The sequence below is a fragment of the Anabrus simplex genome, chromosome 2 (genome assembly GCF_040414725.1).
Source record: "Anabrus simplex isolate iqAnaSimp1 chromosome 2, ASM4041472v1, whole genome shotgun sequence".
Lineage (NCBI taxonomy): Eukaryota > Metazoa > Arthropoda > Insecta > Orthoptera > Tettigoniidae > Anabrus > Anabrus simplex.
Window position 1 is genome coordinate 574,841,247 of NC_090266.1, and position 16,617 is coordinate 574,857,863.

At 43.0% G+C, this 16,617-nt stretch overlaps 1 protein-coding gene across 1 annotated transcript in view; it reads left to right on the forward strand.

The window, feature by feature from the left end:
* Nucleotides 1-16,617, forward strand: part of Ets65A (DNA-binding protein D-ETS-3) — a 351,412-nt gene that overhangs the window by 24,465 nt on the left and 310,330 nt on the right. The window lies entirely within an intron of this gene.

The following is a 16,617-nucleotide window of genomic DNA, read 5'->3' on the forward strand; positions in this document are numbered from 1 at the left end:
TTTATTTTCGTCAGAGAGAAATAAGTGGTCTGTAATTCACGCAGGTATTCCAGAGCCAAAGATTACTTGTGAAGAAATGACTGATATATTTTGTTTCTCCTTTGTTTAGTCCGTTCGATCGCACATTATTCCGAGTAGCGGGCATCCAACGAAATAATGACTACTTCTGGCACTGCTTATCTATGGAGAACTCACTGAATGGGATGTTCCAACGGAAACTATCCGTCGATGTGAAACGATAAGGAGGCATGAAGGGAAATTATTCTAGGTTGCTCCCCTTCAGCGCCAGGCGAGTTATACTTCCTCTTTCCTGGTCTTTTTCTCAATTAACTGGAGTCGGCACTTCGGAGAATACACTCGGTATGACCATGTCCAGAGTTCGGTTCACCTCACCGAGCAGTTTCCTTGTTTAGTTCAATTTATGTCTGAATGTGCGAGATAAATGATATTGCCGGCCTTAGAACTTTAATAACACTAGGAAAAATGTATCCCGATCTAACCGGCATTTTTGACTCGCTCAGTGACACACTGTTGCGGAACATCACGTGCACTAGTCCCATTCTCGTGAAGGAGTATAGAGAAGGGAACATGAGTTACTCAATGGAAGTGTGTTTGCTTTCCGTTCGTCTGTACAGACGGCTTAAGTATACCTTGTCAAAGGATATAACATCCGTAACAGTAGATTTCCTAATTTGACCATGGTAGAATTCTGGTATTTTTGGATTGTGAATTATTCTTCTGGAGCATATAGGCCTATATCCGTTGTTGGACAGAACACAATCACAGTGATGCGAATGTCGAATCGGTGAGTAAAGGGGGATGAGCTCATAGACATGAAGGATCCCAACGGCCTAGTCACACCATCGGACAAGAGGATACACATAGGTCTACAGTATAGAGCGCTTGGCTATTACGGGTCGTTCTACAATATAGGCCTAGCTAACCGTTACTCAAGAATTGCGGTGTGCTACAACCGTACGCACGGTTTGAGTTAGGGATGGGATAAATATTTACTTCTCGGTATCATGTTCCAGTGTGTCCATTACACTGTAGTATTAGGTTGAAGTATAAGGATACAAGAGTAATATAGGCCTAATATAGTACAAGTTGCAGGTCGTTTATGGGAGGAGCAATCGTTTACCTCTGCTGCCTCTTGCAGCCCCTAGCTATATCATACTAAGTACGAAAATGACGGTACTGTATCTCCATCTGGATTTCTCCACTCCGCCGTCCTTTTCACGATGTCGTCACCCATATTCTTAGTTATTCCAAGAATTATATTTACATTCCCAGGCTTATTACGCGGTCAAAATAGCAACCAACTGTTAATTCACAGCTGTGTGGGTAGGAGGCAGAAATGATCATTCCAGCAACACTGACTCCAGTTCTAATTCTTAATATTTGATGTGTGCAGTGACAGCTAGGCAATTCTGCATTTCTAGACATCCAATAATCTGCAGTTAAACAGACCCAAGAGGCAGACATTAAAACGAATGAGTGATAAGGAAATAAGGATTTCTATCAGGCAAGAGGTAGGTAGGATTTATTCGAGTACAAAGCGCTACAAAATCATCATCTTCCACGAAAGTAAATGACCTGGGAAATTTGTAGTAAACAACTGTAGTAGTAGGCTGACCAGCTTCTTGTCCTGTATATCACTCACTTTTCTTTGCACTGATGAAAACGACGGCAGTAACCGTTGTTTCACTGCTCCACAGGTTCCGGTCATTTACGAAGACTCGGAAGGGGTGAAGTCCACGAGGTGGCACTTACAGTACAATGGCTTTTTGCAACTGATATTTCACTAGGCCTACCATGAATACTACCAGAACTCCATATACTAGTAGAATTTTAAGAGTTTAGCATGGAAACATTTAACTGTCAGGTACCGTCCATACCGAGCTCGATAGCTGCAGTCGCTTAAGTGTGGCCAGTGTCCAGTAATCTGGAGATAGTGGGTTCGAGCCACACTGTCGGCAGCCCTGAAGATGGTTTTCCGTAGTTTCCCATTTTCACACCAGGCAAATGCCGGGGCTGTACCTTAATTAAGGCCACGGCCGCTTCCTTCCACTTCCTAGGCCTCTCCTATCCCATCGTCGCCGTAAGACATATCTGTGTCGGTGCGACGTAAAGCAAAATAGCAAAAAAGAAAAAGGTACCGTCCTTTTCTTTCTTATAATCGGTTTACACTCCAGGGTTGGTCTTTCCCTCGGACTCAGCGAGGGCCCCTCCTCTACCACCTCAAGGACAGTATCCTGGAGCGTGAGACATTGGGTCGTGGAATACAACTGGGGAGAATGACCAGTACCTCGCCCAGGCGGCCTCACCTGCTATGCTGAACAGGGACCTTGTGTGTGGGATGGGAATATTGAAAGGGATAGACAAGAAAGAGGGAAGGAAGCGACCGTGGCCTTGAGTTAGGTACCATCCCGGCATTTGCCTGGAGGAGAAGTGGGAAACCACTGAGGTGAGGTGGGAATCGAAGTCACCTTTACTCATTTGACCTCCCGAGGCTGAGCGGACTCCGTTCCAGCCCTCGTACCACTTTTTAAAATTTCGTGGCAGAGCCGGGAATCGAACGCGAGCCTCCGGGGGTGGCAGCTAATCACACTAACCACTACACCACAGAGGCGGACCAGATAACTTCCTTCAACTCAAATTAGAAACCGTTCCCCTTTATTTCAGTTTTTGTTCCACATAATCACATCGGGAAAATTTACTTACGATGTCTATGACAGTGAAATATACCGTAGAGAAATGGTTTTCTATCTTTTATTCTTCGTACACAGCGCAGCGTGAAATATCTACACAAAGTTGATATGTAAAATGGGATTTTTATCTGTACACTGTCCGCCTCAGTAGCGTAACGGTTAGTGTTATTAGCCCGGGTTCGATTCCCGGTACTGCCAGAAATTTAAGAATGGCAGGAGGACTGGTATGCGGTTGAAATGGTATATGCAGCTCACCTCCAAGGAGGGTGTGTGAAAAGAGCTGCTCTACCTTGGGACGAGGAAACGAGTTTACCTTTTTTATCTGTACATTGCTCAGAGTTAAAAAAAGAATGGTAATTATTTATCGGCCATGTCTACAGCAAGAAGGAAATGCAATTATTAATTTTTCGTCATCTCTGTCTGTCTGTCTCCCTGTCTGTCTGTCTGTATGTATGTATGTACTGTACGCGGATCACGAGAAAATGGCTGAACAGAATGTAGCGAAAATCGGCGTGTAAAGTCGGGGAATAAGGCACTACAGTGTAGCCAACGAATAAGTCAATTGTATTCGTGCTGGGTGGAATGACAGTTTAGGGCAAGGCCTGAAATGTAATTCTCAAATATTTATTTTATTAGTGGTCCTGTCGATAAATACTACAAAACGGAAGTTTTACAGAATAAAATGTCCGATAATGTATGACCTTTACAGTTTTACGGTACCAACTGTAATAACAGAATTAATGAATTCAGACTTTTGTTGCTTAAACTTAGTCCATATCAACGTCGAGCTGACCGGGAAATATTGTTCAGTCATGTTAACGGCGATGGTGGTGCTTATTGTCGTGGTTGTCTTAAAATGAAAAACCGCGTGATCATCAGCCTTTATCTACAAGGAAAGTTGTGAAGATGATTATTTAAATGAGAAAAGGTAGAAAAGAACGATCGCTTCAAGAATAAGGCAAGAGGAAATCCCGAATGGACGAAGAAAGACTTCCTTTATATCAATATAATTATTTTTAATGTCACAGAGTTTGAAGAAAACTAAATGTGAAGGTCTACAATACCGAAAGCCTATAAAAGTGATCTACAATAACATAACATTGACTACCGTTTGTGTAACGTGTTTTGACTCTTCTGTTGCCATTCATTTCAGATAGGTGGAGTACTGTTGCGTCCCGAGCAGAAGACCCTGCCTGAGTATTGGCGGGAAGTAGCTGGGGGCATTAGATAACTTTCTTCATTAGCATACCATTACTCTGGTTCATTCATGTTCTGGTAACCACTGGTTCGTGGTACACTGGCTCATGATAGTATTCCAGTTATTTGATTCCTGCTCCGAGGAGTTGGTACGAGTGTGGAGTGTGGACATTATTGAAAACGGCAGAGCAGTGTTTACCGCCTTTTGTGGCCTGATCATTCCAGCTATGGAAATTGACACTGTTAAAACTTCTTCGTAAAAAGTGAGAAATTGTTCTGTTTCTTATCAGGTAAAGAATTTCATATGATAGCATTACTTTTAACGTATAACCGTTGAATTCCAGTCAGATAGTATTGTATTCCGACAAGAATACTGACGTCATTGTAATGACCTATTTCGAGTTCAGTTTACGGAATCACGGGAGAGTGGATGAGTGGATTTTAATGAAACCTGGTTTTTCAATTTAACACAATGTCGAATAGGATCTTATCTACGAATTGTCCAAAAATTTCACAACGATGGGATGTTCCTGAAGGCGGCTAAAGCGTAAAACTCGATGTCTCTTAGAGTTGGGTTTTATGGAAACTGTTGGGGTATGGGTAGTGCTGAGAAATGGCATTGCGAGCACGACCAGTGCGTCTTTTTGTTTTGAAAGGTGATTAAAGGTGCAATAGCACCTTCTGGCTCAGTGAAGAAAGCAATAGGAAACTACCTCACTCCTCATTTTGCCTAATACGCCTCATTTTGGCGCCGCCATCGGTTGTTGCGGTTTTCCCGTAACCGCATAATCTTTGGTAGTGCTATTTCAGGATCCAACCAGCCTTTGGGCTGATGACCTAACAGACAGACTTTTATTTTGATACAGTGAAAAATGATCGAAATATCAGTAGCAGTCATGTGAAAGTTTAAGTCAAAGAGCCGATAACTAGCTCTATAGACTGTAAGGAATGTCACTATGGAGATCGCTCCGGTAACGTTTTAAAGGTTTTGTACACCTGCCAGAATTTTTTGAGTATTAACCCGATATTTGGCTTTCTTTTCAATCGGAGGAAGAAATCAAATCGAGATCAGCAATAATGCAAAAAAAAAAAAATGTAAAGGGCCACACAGAGCAAGGAAGGGAATAGGTCACGACAAGCCGCAGAATGGGAAGGCGTACACATTTATGTGCCTCAGAATCTGCGTAGCAAAGTGAAGGGTACACAAAAATATCATCATACTGTATCCTTTAAAAGTAATAAGGGTGCAATACACATGCTAAGGGATTGTTCCGTCAACGACCGGTATTACAGCTAGTGAAATTTAAAGTGGAGGGACCACGCGGAACTGTTCAGGAATCTACTTTACAGATGTATTACCACAAGTAAGCCTAATACAGCCCCCATCTGTAGTGTAGTGGTTATTGTGATTAGCTGCCACCCCCGGATGGCCGGGTTCGATTCCCGGCTCTGCCACGAAATTTGAAGAATGGTACGAGGGCTCCAACGGGGTCCACTCAGCCTCGGGAGGTCAACTGAGTAGAAGTGAGTACGAGTCCCACCTCAGCCATCCTCGAAGTGGTTTTCCGTGGTTTCCCACTTCTCTTCCAGGCATATGCCGGGATGGTACCTAACTTAAGGCCAAGGCCGCTTCCTTCCCTGTTCCTTGCCTGTCCTTTCCAATTTTCCCATCCTCCCCAAGGCCCCTGTTCAGCATAGCAGGTGAGGCCGCCTGGGCGAGGTACTGGACATCCTCCCCAGTTGTATACCCCGACCCAAAGTCTGGCGCTCCAGGACACTGTCCTTGCGGCGGTAGAGGTGGGATCCCTCACTGAGTCCAAGAGAAAAACCGACCCTGGAGGGTAAAAAAGATTTTTTTCTAGTTGCTTTACGTCGCACCGACACAGATAGGTCTTATGGCGACGATGGGACAGGGAAGGGCTAGGAGTGGGAAGGAAGCGGCCGTGGCCTTAATGAAGGTACAGCCCCAGCATTTGCCTGGTGTGAAAATGGGAAACCGCGGAAAACCATTTTCAGGGCTGCGACAGTGGGGTTTGAACCTACTATCTCCCGAATACTGGATACTGGCCGCACTTAAGCGACTGCAGCTATCGAGCTCGGTGGTAAAAAGATTAAAAAAGAAAGAATGCCTAATACAACACATTTCATTCATTATAACATACCGATAAGTAACAGATAAGGAATACAACGTACTTCAGACAATTAATCAGACAATGTAATCATCCGACAAGTAAGAACATAGGAGTGTCAGTACTGCCTGTAAGCTGCTACAAAATTATCACTCGTCCCCGTAGGAGTATGCGCTTAAAGCGAGCTGCTCCGCTTGCTTTCGGAGGTTACAGTCGAGGTATAGGGTCTCTGAAGGAACATTATTTTGACGTGAATACGTCTTATGACTGGGGAGTCATCCGAAAACTTGCGTGACGTGACAAAATGTGTAGCGGAAGTAACGTCACAAAATGTTTTACCTAGGAACAGTGACCTTGAGTGGTGCATGGGCTGAAGATTCATATAAATAGTGTGTGTTGAAACATAAGGCACTAGTTTAAAGTACGTAGTGCAGTACCACGGCCAACTAGATCTACGCTGCAACGTGTCGGCCGTGGCCTCCCTCTTACAGTACACACTGTAGAACTAATATTGAAATCTACAGGCTCCGGTTTACACTAAGTCTTGTGGCTGGTGGCCATCTTAAATTAACAGCCATTGATGTTTTACTTAGCAACAGTCACAGTGAGAGGTGCACGGACTGTAGATTTGTACCTCTGTACCCTTCTGTGTGAAATGATGCAAATTAATCGTCGTTACCAGTATTTGAGTTTCATTTATTGAAAGACATATTCGCAAAAGGTAAAGTTTACAGCTTACTGTGATAAAACTGGATACAATATCGTGTTACACCATTTAATTCCGTCCGGCTCCACGGCTAAGTGGTTAGTGTGTTGGCCTTTCAGGAGCCTTGGGTTCGATTCCTGGCAGGGTCGGGAAATTTTACCAGAAAACCAAAACCCCATGGCACTAAAGCCCTTGGGTTCTTTAACCACCATTGATTCATTTCGCTGGCACGGGGGCTGGGTGTATGTGTTGTCTTCATCATTATTTCATCCTCAGCACGAGGCGCAGGTCGCCTACGGGATGTCAAATCAAAAGACCTGCACCTGGCAAGCCGAACATGCCCTCGGACACACCCGTCACTAAAAGCCACTTCATTGTTTCATTTAACTTCTACCCCTAAGTTGAGTCATCTGCAACACTATGGCATTTTTTCAAGGTACTAATTCCGTCGGCAACCATTCTGAATATCTAAGGCGTCTGCGATTGTAATGGTGCCTATAATGTCCCCGTTGGAGAAGTGAATGGCATGGCATCGTCTTTTCCACTAAACCTTGTTTTTTTGTTGGTGGCGCCAGATGGTCGATACTTGCACAATGGTATCGTCACACCAGAACATTACCTGAGATTATGGTACGATTTATCATTGAATTCTATTCTTGCTCGTGCCTATACTGTATATTGCGCATTACCGGTACTTTGACCAGCCATTGTCATACTTCTGAAGTGATGGGACCCGTTGTAGATCGTGATCTCCAAGGCCTCCCTGGGGCAAACAGTAAGTTACAAAATGTGTGTGGGACTCAACGTCCAGCAATTCATGAATGACTATCGTGATCCAATTTACCAATAGCCTGCGCGTTCACAGGATCTCCTGTGTATCAGACACCGAGCTCGACAGCTGTAGTCGCTTAGGTGCGGCCAGTATCCAGTATGCAGGAGATAGTGAGTTCGAACCCCACTGTCGGCAGCCCTGAAGATGGTTTTCTGTGGTTTCCGATGTTCACACCAGGCTGTACCTTAATTAAGGCCACGACCGCAGGCATTTGCCTGGAGGAGAAGTGGGGAACCACAGAAAACCACTTCCAGGATGACTGGGGTGGGAATCGAACCCACCTCTACTCAGTTGATCTCCCGAGGCTGAGTGGACCCCGTTCCAGCCCTCGTACCACTTTTCAAATTTCGTGGCAGAGCCGGGAATCGAACCCGGGACTCCGGGGGTGGCAGCTAATCACACTAACAACTACGCCACAGAGGCCGACTGCAATCTGTATCACTGATACATTTTATCCAGTTCTTTAGATTAGGAAAATGCGACAGTTCATCGACCAAATTCGTTAAAAATGCATTGTATTAACAATTCCTGTTTCCCGTATTAATTTAGCCACCACTTATCCCTTTCCTTGTAATTGATTCACTAAGTTGTTGTTTAAGTTGGCTTTACGCCGCAATGACACAGATAGGTCTTATGGTGACGATGGGATAGGAAAGGGCTAGGTATATAATAATTTCGTGTGGCTATTACTAGTCGATTGCAGCTCTTGTAAGGCAGACCCTCCGATGAGGGTGGGCAGGGCTAGGTACAGCCCCAGGGTTTTCCTGGTGTGAAAATGGGAAACCACGGAAAACCATCTTCAGCAATGCCGACAGTGGGATCGAACCCGCTATCTCCGGAATGCAAGCTCACATCTGCGCGTCCCTAACAGCACGGCCAACCTCGCCCGGTCTCTCGTGCTTTTATTTCCTAATAGGCCTACTGTCACAGGTAGTAACACTTCCAAAAATTCGTGCTTTCTTGAATCGAAGTAACGCTCAAACACAGACCTCAGCGTTGTTTGTATTATCATAGGACTCATTCACCACAAATATATAATACGGCGTGCTTTTAAAATATCTTTGAGTTTATTTACATTTTGTTGAGCTAATCTGGTCCGCCTCTGTGGTGTAGTGGTTAGTGTGGTTAGCTGCCATCCCCGGCCATACCCGGCTCTACCACGAAATTTGAAAAGTGGTATGAGGGCTTGAACAGGGTCCACTCAACCTCGGGAGGTCAACTGAGTAGAGGTGGGTTCTATTCCCACCTCAGCCATCCTGGAAGTGGTTTTCCGTGGTTTCCCAATTCTCCTCCCGGCAAATACCGGCATGGTACCTAACTTAAGGCCACAGACGCTTCCTTCCCTCTTCCTTGTCTATCACTTCCAATCTGTCCGACTCGTTGGCTGAATGGTCAGCGTACTGGCCTTCGGTTCAGAGGGTCCCGGGTTCGATTCCCGGCCGGGTCGGGGATTTTAACCTTCATTGGTTAATTCCAATGGCACGGGAGCTGGGTGTTTGTGCTGTCCCCAACATCTCTGCAACTAATCTGTGAATATGTCTTGTGTTCGAAGGAGCTGACACTCGCACATGTTTAAGAGTGTAACTTACGTCCGTTTTGTTTTCAAATAATGTCTCCAACACCAATCGTACATTCTTCAACTGTGCATCGGTAAAAGGATTCATATGATGTCGCAGAAACCATGAAATGCGTTCAGATACTTCACTGTACTTTTGTCCGGCACCACGGGTAAGCGTGCTGGCCGTTCGTCACAGGGTTCTCGGGTTCGATTCCTGGCAGGGTCGTGTATTTTAACCACAACTGATTGATTTCGCTGCCACGGGGGCATCATTTCGTCCACCTTCGTAGCGTAACGGTTAGTGTTATTAGCTACCGTCATCGGGGGCCCGGGTTCGAATCCAGGTACTGCTAGAAATTTAAGGAATGGCAGGACTGGTATTTGGTTAAAATGGTACATAGATACAGCTCACCTCCAATGGGGGTGTGGCTGAAAAGAGCTGCACCACCTCGGGATGAGGACACGAGGTTGCATCATCATTTCATCCTCATCACGAGGCGCAGGTCGCCTACGGGTGTCAAATCAAAAGACCTGGCGAGCCGAACTTGTCTTCGGACACTCTCGGCACTAAAAGCCATACGCCATTTCATTTATTACAGCACTTTTTATGTTCCGTCATTGATCTACTCATAATCCCTGTGGCTGGAGATTAGTTGTTGTTTTGTTTGCAATTTGCTTTATGTCGCAGCGACACAGAGAGGTCTTATGGCGACGACGGGATAGGAAAGGCCTAGGAGTGGGAAGGAAGCGGCCGTGGCCTAAATTAAGGTACAGCCCCAGCATTTGCCTGGTGTAAAAATTGGGAACCACTGAAAACCATGTTCAGGGCTGCCGACAGTGGGATTAGAACTATTTCCCGGATGCAAGCTCACAGCTGCGCGCCCCTAACCGCACGACCAACTCGCCCGGTCGAGATTTGTTAGAGGCCACGGTATCTATTTTAGTTTTCCTAAGGTTGCCCTTTTATATTAGAACTTCTGACTGTCGCAACCGTTTGGTTACAAATTAAATACACCGGTTTTACCACAGCGTAAACAATGCATGTAGGCCCTAAATCAGTTTATTCTGATAAAAGCTGTTCATTTTCACAATCGACTTTTCCTCTTTTAACCATATTACACTGCCCACTCACGGCCCCAAGCCAGTTCTCACAAAGAAATCAGAACCGCCTACCTCCTCCAATAGCAGATGCGCCTTGAAAACAACTCCAGGTTGGTTATGAGCGCGCATGGCTATACGCATTACTGCCAACTCAGCCTATCTTCCTCTAATAGTAGAACGCTGCTACACTTGCTAAAGAGAGTGAAGCAGATCGCATCAAGTCGACTGCGCCAATATCAGATGCACCTATAAAGGTTTAACTGCAGATTGCTCTAGTGGTGTATTTTAACTTGTGAACAGATGACTACGTAACGTGAAATATGACGGTTTTTACTTCTAATCACCACGTCCTTTAGCATGGTAAAATGGTACGGCAAACAAAGCAACTATTTATTAACATTTCAGGTTTGTTATTTGACCTGTCCGGAAGCCTGAGCTCCGCGGTCGGGATTCGAACCTGGTCCACAAATTGGTGAACCCTGCTCTAGACTATGGTGGTGACCCAGGTTTATATCCAGGCACTGACAATGGCTATTTTTAGCGTCTTTTCCTCACATTTTTCTCACAATAATTCCAGGAAACTACCAGGATAGTAGTCCTGTGTTGTTCTAGAACCGCGATCCCAATGCTATGATGATGTTTGTAGTTTAAAGGAGCCCAACATCTAGGTCATCGGCCCCAAATCCGAATTCTTGGCTCAAATGGTTACAGTAGCACACATTATCACAGACCCTAAAGGAATAACTCATGGGTTACTCTCTGGACGATGCTTAATGATGTGTCGAGTTTCCAATACGATACTTTTAGCTACAACCGTGTCCGACTCGTTGGCCGAATGGTCAGCGTACTGGCCTTCGTTTCAGAGGGTCCCGGGTTCGACTCCCGGCCGGGTCGGGGATTTTAACCTTAATTGGTTAATTCCAATGGCCAGGGGGCTGGGTGTTTGTGATATCCCCAACATTCCTGCAACTCACACACCACACATAACACTATCCTCCACCACACTAACACGCAGTTACCTTCACATGGCAGATGCCGCCCACCCTCATCGGAGGGTCTGCCTTACAAGGGCTGCAATCGGCTAGTAATAGCCACACGAAATTATAAATTATTATATATAGCTACAACTGTATCTTAAATGAGTCTTGCAGATTTAGAAGGAACACTGACCTCAGAAGAAGTGATCCACCTCTGCGTCCGAAAACCAACAAGCAACAAGCTGACAGGCAACTATATAGTATGATTATTGGATGGGCATGTGAGCTGAGGGACATTCTCACTGAGCTCGAATCAAGATAGACACAGTATGAATCCGAAAGAATGCTAGTGGGAGTTTTGTTATATAACTTACAGTTCTGGGGTTAGGATTCAGCGAAAACTGCAGATATGAGCACGGTATCAGAAGCTATATGAAACTGCAATCTTGCCACTTATCTCTCGTGATCATTCGTAAGTCAAGGGATCTAAAACACGGTATTATAGGAATCATACAGGCCTAAGTATGATTTTATTCCAATGAAAGTAAAACATTTGTTTTACCCCGTACCAGAAGAGATTGAAACGTATAAAATTGAATTTCTGTGCTTCCTATAGGTGTATTTTCCTCATTTAAAACGTTTTACATTACAATCCGTTTAAAAATGCAAATGCCTTTCTCTGATTTCCAGTAGGTTAGCAAGCATAAGGATTAAACACATTCCAGCTCTGAATTGAGTCCTGTAATGAAACGTTAATTACACTTTTGTGTATTATTCGTAATCATAACGCTTATTGATTACATTTTGCCAGGAGGCAGAGCGGGGAGCTTGAGCTTGTTTTTTGTGTTCTATTAGAGTGCGGAATTGCCTAAGTGTGGCGCTGGATGCATGCGGGGGCACGAAGGCGTGGTAATTACGTTACCGGCCGGCAAAGGGCAGGAGGAAGGGTGGGGAGCAGTGACTCCCCCTCATAGTGATTCGGGAAATCGCTTCGAAATTGAAGCCTGGTATTGGATAACTGAATTGAGGACCATGAATATGTGTGCACGTTTATATTGATGGCTTTAAAAACTGATCACTGGACTTTTTTCTTTTTGTAATCGAAAAGTTAAATCTGTTTTTGTTTGCGTCACGTTTTGTCGTAGTGACATTTTGTACTTAATGCCCATGTTACGTCACCAAACAGCCAACCCTCAGTTTTATGCTGTATTGGAAACGCTAGGTTGAAATATCATTTCGAACAGCGGTAATGGAAGAGGTCACGGTGCGAACAACAGCCAATCAAGGCCTTTTACATCCCGCTCTTTTTAACCTGAAGCAAGATAAATGTGTTGCTCACAGCAAACAAAATTTCAATGATCAATATTTGGAATTATATATCTAGGTTATGGACTTAGGCCTACTGGGTCACCCTTTCCTTTTACGCTTAAGTGATATTTATTGTGAGAAAGCAAAACAAAGCATAGCCATATGTGTAGAGGCCACGGAAGACCTTGCAGAAGCTGAAGACTTCAAAATTTCCGTATTTTAAGGCACACCCCCCAATGGAGGTGAACTGCATGTGTTATTTTAACCATATACCAGCCCCCCTGACACTCTTAAATTTCTGGCAGTAGGCCCTACTTTGAATCAAAACCGGGCCCCCGAGGACGACAGCCAATAGCACTAACTGTTACGCTTCGGAGGAGGTAATAATAATAATAATAATAATAATAATAATAATCATAATAATAATAATAATAATAATAATTAGCCGTATTTAGCCGGGAAAGCTTTCTGAGCCCAAGCTGGCAGGTTCGATCCTGACTCAGTCCGGTGGTATTTGAAGGTGCTCAGATATGTCCGCCCCGTATAGGTAGATTTACCGGAACGTAAAGGAACACCTGCGGGACGAAATTCCGGCACTTTGGCACCTCAGAAAAACCGTAAAAGTAATTAGTAGGACGTAACACCAATCACGTTATTATTACTGTTATACACAAAGGGAGTAGAGGGGAAGAAGCGGCGGGATCTAAAATCCTGGATAAAATGACCAAACAAAACACTTTATAAATTCTGAATGTAGGGCCTACTCCCTGAAGATTTTTTTGTTCTTTTCTGTTTCTACTTTCAAGCAACAACAACAACAACAACAACAACACCAATAATTAACATTAGGGACAAATACTTAGGAAAGGTTTTAACAAATATTTACGGGCTGCCTGGCCGAGGCGGTAAAGGCGTGTTTGTTTACCCGGAAGGAATTCGAAAAATTTATGAAACGAGATTTTCACTTTCGGAGATGCACTTGGTCCTTTGGTTCACTCAGCCTACTCCAAAACTGAGTACAAGGTTAAATCCTCAGGGCAATGGCGGCCGGGCTTTGAGCCAATCGCTCCACCCCACCACGTGCCGAGGTTACGGATAGTGGAAGCCTTTACCTTCTACATCTCCAATGGCCTTCATGCCTGTGGAAACCTTTACCTTCCTTATGACAAGACGCCCGATCGGGTGATTACACTAGTAAAAAAGAAAACCTAGGAAACTACAAAATACAAAACAAAGTTAATAGTATAGAAAACCCTATACTATACTATACTATAGAAAACCCTGTCCGCTGCACAACCCTAACCGTTACATGCTACGTACAACACATCACACTACCAACCACCACAGAAATATGCGGTTACAAATACATCCCTATGCATGGGGTTGATGTCAGGAAGGGCATCCAGCCGTAAAAATGAGAAATATCCACGTCAGTTGACGACCCCAATACAATGGGGAAATCAGAAACGAGAATAAGAAGAATACTCGTAATAATTCACATTTAGGTCGATGTTGGTATTTTTTGGCAGTGGCTTAAGGTTGCACTATCACATCGAAGGTTTTCCATGTCGCAAATGAAAGAAATGGCTAGGAACGGGAAGGTACCAGCTATGGTCTTAATTAAAATATAGCCCCAGCATTTGTCTGCTGTGGAAATGGGAAACCGTTTATAGGGTTACCGACGGTATACTCCAACCCCCATATCCCGAATGCAAGTTCACAGTTACGACATACAAAACACACGGCCAATTAGGTCGGTTTACATTCTTATATTTTTAAAATCTATATATATATAAAGTAGCTTGTCCTGACTGACTGACTGATTCATCATCGCCGAGCTTAAACTACTGGACATAAAGAGAAGAAATTTTGGGGATATATTCATATTATGACGTAGGTGCTCGCTAAGAGAGGATTTTTGGATATTCCTTCGATAAGGGGGTGAAAACGGGGGTGAAATTTTAAAATGAGTTGCTCTATATCTCAAAACTTTAAAAGTTTACAGATGTAAAAATTGGTATTTAGAATCTTCTTTAAAAATAAGGAAACACGTATTTTTTTGTTTTCAGAAAATCCCAATAGGAGGGGTGAAAAAGGGTGAAAATGGGGAAAAATGGGTTGAATGCCTTTAATCAGGATACCGGTACTTATATCTCAGAAACTGAACATATTACAGACCTGAAAATTGGTACTTTTGACCTCTTTTAAAAATAAAGAAACACGTATTTTTTTGTTTTTGGAAAATCCAATTAATGGGAGGGTGAAAAGGGGGTGAATTTTTAAAATGAGTGAATCTATATCTCCAAACCTTTAAAGTTTGCAGATGTAAAAATTGGTATTTAGAACCTTCATTAAAAATAAAGGAACACGTATTTTTTTGTTTTCGGAAAATCGCAATAGGAGGAGTGAAAAGGGGCTAAAAAGTGGTTGAATGCCTTTAATGAGGCTACTTATATATCAGAAACTGAAGATATTACAGACCTGAAAATTGGTGTTTGGGATCTCCGTTAAAAATAAAGAAACACGTATTTTTTTGTTTCTGGAAAATCCAATTTAGGGAGGGGGGGGGTGAAAAGGGAGTAATATATATATATTTTTTTTTTTTTTTTTTGCTAGTTGTTTTACGTCGCACCGACACAGATATGTCTTATGGCGACGATGGGATGGGAAAGGCCTAGGAAGTGGAAGGAAGCGGCCGTGGCCTTAATTAAGGTACAGCCCCGGCATTTGCCTGGTGTGAAAATGGGAAACCACGGAAAACCATCTTCAGGGCTGCCGACAGTGGGGCTCGAACCCACGATCTCCCGATTACTGGATACTGGCCGCACTTAAGCGACTGCAGCTATCGAGCTCGGTAGTAATATTTTAAAATGAGTGTATCTATCTCAAAATGTTTAAAGGTTATATATGTGAAAATTGGTATTTAGAATCTCCTTTAAAAATAAATAAACACACGTATTTTTTCGTTTTTGGAAAATCCAAATATTGGGGGGTAAAAAGGGGGTGGGTAAATTTTTTTAAAATGAGTGTGTATACATCTTAAAACTTTAAAATTTACAGATGTAAAAAAATTGGTAGTTAGAATGTCCTCTAAAAATAAAGGAAAACGTATATTTTGTTTCCTGTAAATCCCAATAGGAGGGGTGTAAAAGGGTGAAAAATGGGTTGAATGCCTTTAATGAGGATACATATATCTCAGAAACGAAAGATATTACAGAACTGAAAATTTGTATATGGGATCTCCTTTAAAAATAAAGAAACACGTATTTTTTAGTTTTGGAAAATCCAATTAATGGCGGTTAAACAGGAGTGACAAATTGGGTGAATTTTTGAAAGACTATATCTACAGAATATCTTGGAAACGTTAAATGTTACAGACGTAAAAAGTGGGTGTTTGTAATCTCCTGTAAATCTAAAGAGACATAGGTGATTTGTGTTTGGAAACTCCACTTAAGGGGAACTCAAAAGGGGTGAAATTTTAAAATGAGAATTTTTACAGTTTATCTCAAAAACTTAACATGTTACAGAAGTGAAAAATGGTTTTTTTATCTCTATTAAACATAAAGAAACGTGTATTTTTAGCTTTCGGAAATTCCACTTGGGTGGAGGGGGGGGGGTAAAAGTGACTGAAAATGGTGTTGAATTCTTTTAATTAGGCTACTGATATCTCAAAAATGAAGATGTTACAGACGTGAAATTTGATATTTGCAATCTGCTTTAAAAATAAAGAAACACGTATTCTCGGAAAATCCAATGAAGGGGGGGGGGGGGAAAGAATTCAAAAAATTAATTGAATTAATTGAATGAGAATACATACATCTAATAAAAACTAAAGTTGTTACAGACGTGAAAATTCGTATTTGGATCTCCTTTAAAAACAAAGAAAAACGCGTTTTGGGGGGAAACCATCTTGGAGGGCGGGAGTGTAAAGGAGTTGAATTCCTTTCATGAGGACACATAAATCAAAAACTGAAGAAGTTAGAGTCGTGAAAATTGGTATTTAGAAGATCCTTTACTATTAAAGAAACAAGTATTTTTTGCGGGAAAATTCACTTAGGGGGGGGGGGGGGGGAGTAGTGTGAAATGAAGTGAAAAAAG